Source organism: Haliotis rubra, unplaced genomic scaffold, assembly GCF_003918875.1.
Source record: "Haliotis rubra isolate DU_JTF1 unplaced genomic scaffold, ASM391887v1 Scf368, whole genome shotgun sequence".
NCBI lineage: Eukaryota > Metazoa > Mollusca > Gastropoda > Lepetellida > Haliotidae > Haliotis > Haliotis rubra.
Genome location: NW_025767044.1, coordinates 851846 through 866122, shown reverse-complemented (window position 1 = coordinate 866122; position 14277 = coordinate 851846). Strand labels below are relative to the sequence as shown.

General features: G+C 38.0%; 1 protein-coding gene across 1 annotated transcript in view; it reads right to left on the bottom strand.

The window, feature by feature from the left end:
- Positions 1–387: 387 nt before the first annotated feature.
- LOC124285731 (probable beta-D-xylosidase 5) overlaps positions 388–14277 on the bottom strand; it is a 152364-nt gene continuing 138474 nt past the window's right edge. The window contains 2 exon segments of the mRNA XM_046722010.1: positions 388–667; positions 1380–1554. The gene's annotated coding sequence lies outside the window, so the exon portion shown is untranslated.

Here is a 14277-nt window from a genome sequence, read left to right as displayed (position 1 = left end):
AGACCTTAGTACTTCCGGTGACTAGCAACGTTTTATACCTTTGCGAATGGTCTCAGTTGACACTAAGAAACCGATAATCCTTGCATGTGTAACAAATTTCCGATCTAACCATTCTCAAATTAGCCACCTATTATGACTGTCAACAGTTGTAATAGCCAAGCATGTTTGTACACTTGGTCTGGTCTAGTAAAGTCAGATTTGGCGGTTCCTGAATATACGCTTGTCATCGGAAATCTGGTACCGGAAGAAGCTGCACGCAGTCTAAGGTACCGCAAGTTGGCGTTGGGAACCGTAGCACCTTGCAAGACTTACTGGCCCTATACACATCTTGGCATGTCAATTACCAAACAAGTTTGTTCTATTCAAAAATAGATTAAAAAAATAGGCGAGCATTCAATTTCATTCATAAATAACATTACAATATTGTCATCTTGTTATGGAACGGTATATAACAAAATGTCAAAGAATTGGGATTGTTGCTCATTCCATCTCCGTAACAAGGATTAGTTGAATCGGCGCACCCAAAAACCCAGTCATCAAACCGAGCATTAAAACCGTCCTAGAAATTTTGTTCCGCCAATCCTGAAGTCATTGCTTATAAAATCTGTGGTAGCTGCCTTTTTCTTCTGATTTGGCTGCTGGCCCCCGACGAAAAGCATCATCTCCCCTGGAAACAAGACAGGGTATTTTAAATAAGATTGAATTGGTTTGGCTTGGATGTTGTTTAACACCGCACTCAGTAATATTCCAGCTACATGGCGGCGGTCTGTAAATAATCGAATCTGGACCAGACAATCCAGTGATCACCAGCATGAGCAAAGATCTATGCAATTGGGATACGATGACATGTGTCAACCAAGTCAGCGGGCTTGACCGCCCCATACAGCTAGTCGCCTGTTGACAAGTATGGGTTACTGAAGATCAATTCCTACCTGGATCTTCACGGGTCGCTGGAATGGCGTGGTGCTGACAAAGCTAGAAACATAACGACAGTGAATCTCGATGTCGAGCCCATGGTCATAAGCAGCTGGTTCCTGCCATGCCTAAGGGAAGCAGCTCCGTAAAACGATTTGCATCTTCACCTCAGCGGACAAACCCTTCCCCTTTCGTTCCCCAAGTCGATATTATTTAATTATTGGTGACAAAATACTACTTATTACTTTGAATATTTCATTTCTCAAGGGCGGTGGTGTAGCCTTGCGATTTAAGGCGTCCACTCGTCACGCCGAAGATCCAGGTTCCATTTCCAACATGGGTACAATGTGTGAAGCCCATTTCAGGTGCCGTGATATTGCTGGAAAATTGCTAAAAGCGGCGTAGAACCATACTCACTCACTCACTCGTTTCTCATTCAAATCAATATTCTCGAAACCACTGACCCTCTTCCACCTCCCAGCCTTTGTTGTCCATCCAAATCGCCATACTTTCGGCAGAGACGGTGAAATTAATCTTAACACTACCAGTGGCTGGAATTGTAACTCGGTCAAACCAGACCAGCTGCAACTTTGGAGTCGGTTGGGTGGCATTTTTCCACTGTAGGTAGACTTGTATTACCTAGAAAATGAAGCGCAACATGTACTACTAGATTCATCGAATTGTCTGGGATACGGCTTGCAAGAAGGCAATAATGATTAAAAGTCGAACATTATGTCTAATCACTGATATTATCATCTAAAAATACGTACAAAAAACATTAACAATTATTATGCTTTAGAGTGAGTGAGTATGGTTTTACGCCGTTTTTGGCAATATTCCAGCAATATCACGACGGGACACCAGAAATGGGCTCCACACAATAAACCAATGTGGGGGATCGAACCCGGGTCTTCGGCACGATAAGCGAACGCTTTAACCACTTGGCTACCCCACCGCTCTGCTTTTGAGTGAAGAGTGGTACATGTAATGAAAGAGTATACAAGAATGCTTTCAATCCGAATGATGAAAATAATACCATGACGCACAAAAGAATGTATACACTTCATTAGTGGAGTTGACAAGAGGACTACATACCATTTTAATCAAAATCAAAACATTAAACGTGAAAACAGTTGCCAAAACACTGCACAAGTAAGGTCCAAAAGACAACTACTTGACTCATCTTGTTTGTTTACTTTCACCTCCATCAAACATGTGTATACTCTTATGTGCCCTGCAGTTAGGATTGTTAGAAGCTTACTGGTCAAAAGACCAGTTTAACAATTGATGGATTCAAACTGTACGGATAATGCGTTGTCACACATCCGACAAAAACGCAAGAACGAAACGGATAGTGAGTACGTGTGCATTGAACATTGTATGCTGGCATTATTTGGTTTGATTAATTACCAAGGATTGAACATGTCACACATAACATGTTATGAATGAAATGACTTTTAAGTGTTGAATTATTTGCTTTATGAGTTATTATTTTGCTGTTCTACTCAGAGGAGAAATATAACAACAGCATGGTACACATTCCCCAAGTATTTAAACATTCCAGCTAATTTTGAGTCCAACTTTAACTACTCACAGGTTTTTCTTTGTTCGTTTCTTGACAGGAGAAATATACAACAAACGTAACAGAAAATCCCCAAGGATTAAATATTTCTGCTGAACCTGACAGCTCAAGTAAACTACATGTTTTCGGTGAGTGAGGGCAAACTGTTCACATAAGATGTGCAAACGCGTACTATTTTTATATCCACTGAAGACTCATCTTTGCACATGCTTATGTGAATAATCAATGTTAACTTTGATCTATTTACACTCACATAAAATGTAGATTGCTCAAGCAAACATATTCACTGATGACAGTATATTAGGACACCACTAGTTGAACTGAAAGGTACTTTTGGAACAATTGTACTTTATAATCATAGACTTGCATCTGACATTATCTGGAACAAAAAAAAGTGTGCATCACAATATGGTAATTGTGTACATGTCGTTCCCCTTAACTTCTTCATCACAAGTTTAGAGATAAACTTGACGTGATTTGATTACAGGTACAAGCATTCAACACACACGGTGGAAATACTTCTACCACGAGTTATACCACACACACTGGAGGTACATCAAACTGTTCCTGACCTCGGATGTCACGTCTAAGCATTTATATCTAATGTGATCATTATTTCCTAAGGGAAAAGTCAACTGATATTTAAATGTGCCCACGTGTCATAAAACGTAGAACTTCTCAACATGATCATGAATTATTCTGTCTATGGAGTCTTATCAACATATAGCATGAAAATGTTTGTTTACGCAGAGTCCGGTCCCGTGGCTAGTTTGGATGTATTGGATACAACAGCAGATTCCATCATGATACAGTGGACCAGGCCCTTACTTCCAAACGGCAACACCCTTTGCTATCAGATAACCGTTACATCAGACGACAACGATGACCAAGTTATAACTGTAACGTGTGAACAGGCTGAGGTAGGTGTGAGTATAGTGATAAGATACTCTTCTAAAGGCTTGAGCAAAAGCCTAAAATACCATACAGTATCAGTAAAATTACAACAATCCTGTCTGTGGATATATGTATGTTTCGATGTTACAGAGGAAGCAGGCAAGTAAAGCTGCATGTTGATTACTTCAAAGCACTTATAGTGCCCCCTATTCTCATACTAGACGGAAGTCAAATTGGCTACAAATGTTACTGTCTTACATGTAAGCAAAACCTTTACATTTGGATATATGTGTTATATAAAGTTACAGAAGAAGCACGGCTGTAAGGCAGTTAACAAGTCGAACAATAAGAGTTCTGCTGTTGACAACGGAGATGGAAATGGGCAACACGACCACAATATCACAGCCTTGCATTCCTACACCGACTATACAATAGTTATATCTTGTGTCAACATAAATGGAACAGTGGAAGAAAGGAACACTACTGTTCAAACGAACATGGCTGGTAAGGGTGATGATGTTAGTGGTATTTCAATCCTTGCTGTGAATTAGACCTATTCTTATTTGTCAAACGAGGCTTCTATTTGCAGAGAACTCGAGCATGTGTACTAGTGGTTTTGAGAGTATGATCTTGGGTTGTCCTTTTATATACATTAGAAAGCTTCTTTTCAGTTAATGTAGATATAGACTTCACAAACTCATTTAAATAAAAAATCTATATTTTGCAAAAAGGTGTTTCTGATTTAACATGTATAGGTGTAACGGGGATGGCTATTTCTCAACAACTCCGTTGAGGCTGTAGTCCGGATTTATTACTGTAGTTTCTGTTTGTAATATATTTCCCCCACCAAAATACCTATTTTATCACATTCATTTCATTGCACATTGTTCAGACAATTAACAATTGCAGTAATACCACTGAACATATGAAAAGAACTCAAAACAAATAGCCATTACAAAATTAATGGTTGAGTTTCACATTGAGATCCTTAGGTATTATAGAACACATATGGCATCTTCAAAACAACAATGAAACATCAACGTTTCTTACTATCTATGGGATAACTTGTTTCAAACTGGCCACATGTGAGGCACCAACAAAACACCAACCAAGGGCCTAAAATATGTATGCCTTAATTAGCATAGACATGCTAATTCTCACCAGTAAAGTAAACGTACAATCTGTTTGGACTCAAACATTAATCTGAATCAATGGTTAGCGAAAATATTGACACTAACAACTTCTAACCCTAAGTCAAAATATACTTCCACCAAATGCATAAATTCAGCTACAATAAATACTGAATTAACCTTTAAACAATTTAACATATTTTTGTATTTTATTCCTTTTATATAAAACCAAGTGTAACTAACCACAGTCACAATCCTCCATCCGACCACCTTGCTAGGTTGGGAGAAAGATAGCAAGTGAACAAACTTCACACTTTCCAAATGCAACTAAATTCAACATCCAGTTAAGATGCTGCACATCTTCAGCCAATGAAAACAAAGGACAAGACAGCAGACCTGACCTCATTAAGATTTGGCTAATTTGCATAGGAACTACTTTCGACCCATGACCCAGTGGTGACTATAAACAAATCATGGACTTATGAAAATGTAAACCTTTTCACAGACAATTGTATTGTTTAAGGTGTTATGAATTGACCCAAAACAGGTAAATGAGACAAGACATATTAAAATAGTTTATTTTTCCAGAGCATTTTACAATGTGTATATTTTGTACTTGTTACATAAGAATGTGCTACGAATAAATATTTTTGTTGACAATACTGATCAGTGTTGGGAGCAAAATATTCTAACCTAGCAGGGATAGACTCACATGCAAAAGTCATAGGCTGACCTGAATGTATTATATTTCGTGAAACCGTCAGATAAAATAGCTAATTGCTGGTTCATCATAATTCGAAGAAGCACTAGAAATGTGAAAGCACTTTAATTGTTGGTTCATCAAAACTTAGCATTATCAGTGGAAATATCAAACAGACCATGGAGAATATTTGAATTTTAATCCCTGTATCATAACCACACGAATATGGTTATGATACAGAATATGGTCTTTTCAGAATCCGTTTTATACTGACTCTTCTTGAAATGATAAAAGGTGGTATTCATGAAACTCTGGGGTAATTGAAACTACGCAGTCTCCCATATACTAATCAAATATCTTGTTGATCACGCTTTCATCGTAATTCGCAGAATCAGTAAGAATGTCAAGGCACAGTAGAAATATCAACCTGAAAATTGCAATTAATGTCAGCGCCAACGAATGTATTTTGTCCAAGCTTACCGAACTTGTTACTGTTAACATTGTGTTTCTGTAGTTCCATCAACGCCAGAGAAGTTCTGTGCCTCAGTCAACAGCTCGACCAGTGTGACTTTGTTCTGGACCCACACTGACCACCAGGACGGACCGACCACCTACTACATTACTGTATGGGAAGCACTTTACTTAACCTCAGACAGCTTCCATGAGAAAATGGTTGTCAATGTCAGCGGTATGTCTTTGAATTTTAATGAGGACGTATTGGGGAATTTATACCGTTTCTTCAATTACTGTTACTACATTGACTAACATTTCTACATTGACAAGGAACCGAGTTAACAGGCCAATGCACACGTAAATGTGTCGTTTATACGGGACTGAGTAAGTGAGGTTTAGCACTATTCCGACAATATCACGGCAGGGGACACCAGAAATGGGATTCATGCGCTGTACCATGTGGGGAAAAGAACCAGCTTCTTAAACGTGACGAGCGAACGCTTTAACCACTAGGCTACCCCACCGCCCCTGATACGGAATTGAAAGAGAAGGGTAAAGTGGAACATGCATGGTACGTTCATGGAAAAGCAAAGTATAGGTGATGTGTAGTCGATAGCTGACAATAGCATTTGCAACCTGGTCAAGGTACTGACAGATTAAGGTTCATTATCATTTACGCACGCACAAATCAACTACGATAAAATCCCGGCAGCTGCACGTCTGCCCCGAGATTATCTTGATAATGTGGATTATCTTAATGCTAAGTTGCTGTCTATTTACAAGCTGCACTTACCGGATTCCCTATTGTGATACCTATCGATTCCTGTACCCATATATTTTGATCTGTGACAAGATATTGGTCCTCATGCCAGTATATTCTGATCAACAAGTTGTGTAAATATTCTTCATTTTCTTCCTTCACATTTCTAATGGAGCAGCTTGTACCAAAGCGTAAAGGTAGCATGCATCACAATTATTACTTACTGTTATACATGATGCATGTTTTCATAATTTAGATGAAACTACAACACATTTGACTTCGTTATCTTCAGGGTTCTGTTACACATCCGTCCAGGTTGAGGGTCTCCGGAGTTACTGGAGGTACACCTTCAACATCACAGCAGCTACTCCACTTGGTAACTCAAGTGTCTTGTCTAAATGAAACTGTCCGGACTAAAAAATTAGGTACACAATGCTATAATCATCCTCATTATTTCTCTTTTACTGCTGAGTGCGGCGTAAATCTAAACTCACTCCGTCTTTTGACTTTAGTTCATAAGAATCAAAACTTCAAATGGAATGACCAGGTGAATTCCAATTCGTTGTCTAGATTCGTTGATAGATGTATCAGCAACTTCCAATGGACAATGTTTTTGCGTTTTCATCATTCAAAACCCTTTTAGAGATCTCTTAGAGAACGATTTGAAGTAGTTGTTAAAATAAGTACAGAAAACAACGATTTAACTTATTCATGTTTGTCTTAACTCTTCCAAAGCCTCCCCCCCACACACACACCTAAAAGTGTCTCAATTGGCGTCTACAAAAAGTGGAACTACCCAGTTGGGTGAAGTGAGGTGAAATTGGGTTTAACGTAGTGCTTGATAATATTTCGCTCATATGACGACGTGCATTCGTGTGTATGTGCATGTGCGGCTGCTTGTACTAGCCCAGACTTAAGCTGGTTTTATAGTACTAGCCCACTGAGATACCATGCCGCAGCGAAGCATGAATACCCCACTCAGACAGATTATACTGACTCCGAGCCGACCAGTCCTTGTTGTACCCATTATAGTCTGTTTGCGGTGAAAACGTACCGATGAATTTCACTTTAAACAAAAAATTAATTTAATAACATCAAATAAAGTGAAATGAAGATTGCGAATCATCATAATTTTACCTTTCCAATTGAAAATTTAAATCACATAATTTCATTCAACTTAGGATAAAAGTTGTTTAACAAACGATCATAGTTTCAAATCGCTATTATTGGTTTGTAATACAGGGGGTATGCACATTAAATGAAACTGGGCACTGGGCAGGTACACAGCTTGATTACTGTTCAGCAGCAGTTGTAATTGTCTTATCGTTAAAAACTGTAATAGTTTGAGCTTGAGCCAATCATGGACATTAGTGGTTAATACGGTTGGTTGTCGCCAGTCAATGGAGTGAGTAGGGAAAGGGTGTATTCCTTTTGTTCATTTCTAATAAGTGTTTATTACCTATAAGAACCTATTAGCATCTGACCTCCATTTGCCCATCGCTATTACCAAGCAGTATCAATCTGTTACTGCCTTCACGTATTAAGTGTCTATCTTTGTTACCTTATTACTTCCATTATCCTCTCATGTACAAAGATTTCTATATGTTAGCTGTATTCACCTGATATAGGAGTAAGACTTTATTCCGAAACATGGTTCACCTTATAACAGAGGAGTTCGTGCGTTTCACTGAAATGATAAACATCTATGACCCGCAGCCCTTCGGTATGTCTTCCCTCACCAAGGTAGAATTAACAAGCATCTCTTGCAGTTCCTAATATACACTGCTTGGTAGTATAGAAACCTATTCACAATACTATTGGACACTAATTTTTTCAATTTATACCCTTAAACGCATATTTTCTTCACGTACCGATGGTGATTCATTCACACTTGCCTGTGCTATAATCGTACAGTCAGAATAGTAAAATCGACACTGTTACTTTTATATTACTAACATAGAGTATATTTCAATTATAGCTTCTGGAAAGGTTGAAAATCTTCGCATCGAGCAGATTCCAGACAATTTTACGAGTGTGGAAGTCTTCTTCTCTTGTCCTAAAGAAACAGAAAGACACGGCGACATAAAATATTACACACTGTCGTATGAGGCTCAGGTATATCTTATTACTGCTCAGATAAAATTATATTTTTAAACATGAAGGTGAAAAGGAACTTTTCATATTACTTTAATATGAAAAAGAGTACTAATGATGCACATGTTCTTTGAGCTTAAGTCTGTATGTTCATATAAATATAAACATCTAGGGAAAGCTTTATGAATAAAATAGATATTTACTACATATGTAATCTTTATGATTAGGAAATATGAAGAAGGCGGCCTCTGAATGGTTGATAGTAATGCATTTATACAAGCCCTGAAGTTATCACATTTAAGAAAGATGTATTCAAAGTCCTAACGTCAAGAACCAAAGTTACTTTCATGTAGGTGAAATTTTCACACTGGGTGCCAATGATGATACTTATATTCACTGTAAGAATCCGTATTGGCAAAGTGTATTGAAGGCTTGGACTAACTATGTAAGAAAAGAAAAAGAAATTTCTCTTAATATTAATGACATTCTGTCCCAACCCCTATGGCTGAATCATCATTTTAAACATGAAACATTTTTGATTAAACATTGGCACAGTAAAGGAATTTACTTTGTAAAAGACTTATGTAGTAAAAGTGGTTTATTGACTTTTGCTGAACTGGCACGTGTTTAGATTATGATAATTTATTAAACTGTATTAATGACCGATCATGTATCAATAATTCAAATTTGGTGATCAGTAATTAGTTACTTGACATTCTCATACCAGGTAACGGTTCTAGATATTTCTATGATGGCATTATTGCTTGTGACGACTTTCCACCTGTGTGTAACAAATGGGTTGAAAACTTCAAGGTGGTATTTCCTCCCTGGAAAGATATATTTCTCCAATATAGGTATTGCACCAAGGATGTAAAACTTGTAGAGTTCCAATTTAAAATTTTACATCGCGTAATCTACACCAATAAAGAACTAAAACATATGAAACTAGTGAATGAGGACATTTGCTCCTTCTGTAAAAATGATAGTTAAAGCATAGCACATGTTTTTCTAGAATGTGAGCATGTTAAAGAATTCTGGTTGAATGTGGAATTATACTTGAACTCTTTTTATCAAGGAAGAAATAAAAGTTGACACTTGTGTTATTCCATTTGGTTTCCCAGCCATATTTAAGTTAATTAACCAATTACTATTGTTATGTAAAAGACATATAAACTTAAGTAGTCTTAAAAGGACAACCCTTTCAGTTGATACAGTGATAAAAAACCTTCAAACAGGTATATTCTGTTGAAAAAAATTATTGCCCACAAGCGTAATAAAGGGGCGGCATTTGAAAAAATGGCTTCCTGCGTTACATATTTATGAAGTCTCTTGACTTCACGTTTTTCTATAACACAATATCTCGCTTTGACTATTTATACTATAAGCTTTGCGTCCATATACTCTGGCGGTATAGCTGTTATTAATTCATTATAATTTACATTACATGATTTATGTGTCATTAACTTTGTACATTTTTTGCCAGAACCATGTAATACTATTCACATACTTCTATACAATTTGTAACGCCTACTGTGTCAATACTATTTGTATGAGAATACTGTCATTGACTGTTTGTCTGTATCTAAGACATATTGCTTATACTGTACTCATTTGCGCCTACTGTCTTTAAATACAACCATGCTTGTAACCTGATTTGCTGGAACTAAAAAAAATGAAAGATAAAATAAACTTTTCATATTACTTTGATATGAAAAAAGAGTACAAATGATGCATAAGTTCTTTGAGCTTAATTTGTATGTTTATATAAATATAATCATCTAGTGAAAGATTTATGAATGAAATAGAGATTCACTACATATGTATTGTAAACTATATGTACTCTTTGTACGTTGACAGGTAGAAAAGCACCACAATGTGACAGAAAATCTCAAAGGAATGAACATTTCAGCTGAACCTGAGTCGAAGTGTAGCTACTCATAGTTTGTATCCGTGACACCACAGACAAACTACAAGTTTTCGGTGAGTTTGGACTGTCCTCCAGTTACTCTTTAAAGCTTTAAACCCCAGTGAGTCACTTAATATCTGACGTGATTACCTGACTTAACTAGCTGCTTTCATGATTAGTAGTCCACTCAGATGTACCTACTTGATGGGACACTCGATAAATGCTATATCAAATGTACACAAGTAAACGTACGCGTAAGACGTCTTTATATTGCACTGAGAATAATGAATATCAGAAAAAGTGTCGTTAAGTCGAGAGTCTATAGTCGGTTCCAGAACTTGTTTCATTTACACGTCTAGTGAGTGGAACACTTCGTCTTCTTTCAATTACAGGTTGTGGCTCATGATTCGTATAATGGAACTGAGACAAGTGAGCATCATTTCGCAAATATTGGGAGTAAGTGTGTTTCTGACATTTCAATCAGTCAGATGAAGAACTTAATATACGTACTATATTTAGGATACACGTATGTACAACTCATGCTTACGTGGTGACAGAAATTAGAAACACTCACTCGTCTGTCATTCGATTGTCTCAATAAAACATACTTGGCTAAAATGGCTATCCAATACCCTTCTTCTTTTAAAATGAACGTGCATGTGAAGTTCAGTTTGTTAATGACAAACCAATATCATGTCATCTACCTGCACGATGTGTATTGTGCTATAGCGCCAGGGAAGGTATCGTATTTCATGAGCACGTCCACCACCAGCACCTCCACCTGCCTGTCCTGGGAACCTCCCACATATCCCAACGGCTACATACTGGGATACGCCCTGTATGTCCACACAGAAGATGGGGAGTGTCAACAGGCTGTGCACTTTGTCTGTACTGACTGCCAGTCTCATGGAACCTTCAGAGTGAGTACATCAAATGGCCTATCAACAGTCATGTCAGGTTATTGAGGTATATACTCAGTCAAAGCATATCAACGTTTAATACCTTTGCCTATGTCTAAACGTGTACAGGGGTGTCCTCTTTTTGACAACAACTTCTACTATTTCCACGTCACACTCCATTAATATCCCAGAGAAAAGAAAGTTAAGCAAGTCAAAAAGTTTGCTACGGCTTTATGTTGAAGCTATAAAGTTGAATCCAAGTTCGACGCATGTTCGTATATGTAAAATGCTCTCCGGTCAATGAACTGGTGCAGCTATGGTTCAAAGTGTCTGCGGTCGTTGGGTAGTTTTGGATTCCATCATTTACACACCACGGGTTAATTCTTATCATTCTATATGCGTATGTGTGAAGGCCATTGTTCTAATAGTGACTGGGAACGTGTAAACCTCCCAAATCACTCACTAAAGGTGAGTTAAAACAAAACACAGAAGAGTCCGAATTCCATGCTCACAATTTACCTATTTCCCTAAATTTGAAAGTAGAAAGATTAGATGTGCAATCCCTGTTGATGCAAAACACAAATGTACATCTGAAATATGCAAACAGATCTACATTAATATCATCAGCCTATTTCCCCCGGAGAGTGGAAGGTCGCGGGTTCTATCCCCGACCGCGTCATACCAAAAGACGTTAAATTATGGTACTTGTTGGTCCCTGCACTGGCGCTCGGCATTATTGGGTACGACAATGACTGGTCGGCTCGGAGTCAGTATAATGTGTCTGAGTGGCGCATTCATGCTTCACTGCGGCGTGGTATCTCAGTGGGCTAGCACTATAAAACCAGCATCAGTCTGGGCTAGTACAAGCAGCCGCACATACACATACACACGCATGCATATGAGCTAAATATTCTCAAGTACGACGTTAAACCCAATTTCACCTCACCTCATCTCACCTATTTTCGCATTGTCTTGAGTACAAGTGATGTCCATTGCAATACTATTTCAGGAGTGCCCTATCACAATTTCTTCCTTCTTTATCGAATCTCTATCTGGTTGGCTTCTTCAGGTTGAGGATGACAAGTGTCGCTTACCCCCAAATATCACTGTACAAAAATTCGAAACTTCTTCCACCAACTATGACGTCACCTCTCTTTTGTTGTACACTAACTACACCTTCACCGTGGCTGCCGTCAATAACTTCGGCATGGGGATTGACACTTCCCTAGCTGTACAGACAGACATTAATGGTAACTACATTGAGTTCTATCAGCTCCATTCACATTCAAAGGAACCAGTATTTTCACCAGTGAATACTTGATGAAACGTAAACACACTCTTTGATATTAATCATTTTAAGTTTCCCGGAATGAACTGTTGAAAAAGGCAAGATACATTTCATCCAATGATATGCTACCTGTGGCATACCTTAAAATATTGATGTCATATGTGTTTGGATTATATTAATGGTACTTTTCAACGTACTAGTTCCATCGGTGCCTGGAAATCTCTCCGTATCTGTGCTAAACGTATCTGTGCTAAACGCATCGGCGGTGGAGATTAGCTGGATACCCCCGACTCACAAATCTGGACCAACGGTCTATACCATTATGCAACAACAGGCAACAGGAAGACTTTCTTCAACGTACGGGAACATGGAGAACGTTACAGTGAAAGGTAGGTGGAATTGCAGAGTCATGTACCTATTTCTTGGCGCCCTAGAATTCCCCTCTGTTTCAGCGTCAAAGAAGTATTCATTACCAAATTTATTCCAGCTACACACACAAACACACACTACCTATATATCTACACACATGCAACACACACATGCAACACACACACACACACACACACACACACACACACACACACACACACACACACACTTATTTAATGTTGTATTGTTCAGATACAAGATTGTTCGCTCACAGTTACCGAAAAAACTGACAATTAAACTGGCAATTAAAATGTGATGCGCACCGCACTTTTGTCGGTGCACAGCACTTTTGTCGGTCCAGGATGAAAGTAATGGGATTTGTTTCTTTCAATACTTAACAAATTTTCGGAAAACAGTTAGGACTGTCTGTTCGACAATCCAGCGAATTAATACTTGCTGTTTATTTTACACTCTCAGAAAGGAAATCTAATAGTGTACATCCTTGCGCATTCATATAATATGCGGGAGATCCAGTTCCGCCTAAATGCAATTTGCATATAACTTTCGCTTTTCAGTTTCATAAAAATGTGTGTCAGAAAACACAACTTGGCAGCCAAAAGTGTAACTTGCATGTTAATGCCATTCACGCTTTTCCATAAAGTGCGAGCTGAAGGTCGCACTGAAGTTGCTTGCGTCATGTCAGCACATATAATGTATTAGATAATTTACTACATCGTTATCACCTGACGTACTGTCACTGAAAATGAAATCCGTGTATGTTATGTTATAACGGCCCATGACACGATGAAAACAACATCATCCCCAGTTTCCCTTCGGAATCGTGTTTACAGTTCTTGGTAAGAATAAAGGTAAAAGAGGTATTTGTAGTTAAACATCAATTCGTTTCGTTTTCATTTATTTGGGGACTTAGTAGAGCTCAATCCTGTCTTGTTCACAATTTAAAGGGACAATCAAGCTTGCTCTTTCACAAAGATTTAAGAGAGCACCATACGACCTTGCTCAGTATTGAAAACCCAACGCCTTGTAAAGCTTTTAAAACGTGTAATGGTAGACATTTGGAAATTAAAATTTGATATTAAATAATATCAGTAACAAAAATAGTGATGATGGCAGGTTATTAAAGAGAAGTAATTTGTGAATCCGATTCCGCTCCACGATACCCTTTCATAATCCACCTAGTAACTGTAGGGAATATAACCTTCCACCCTTGAATCCGACTTTTGTATCTGAGGCCATATGCATGTGAGATGTATAACATGTGCTCTT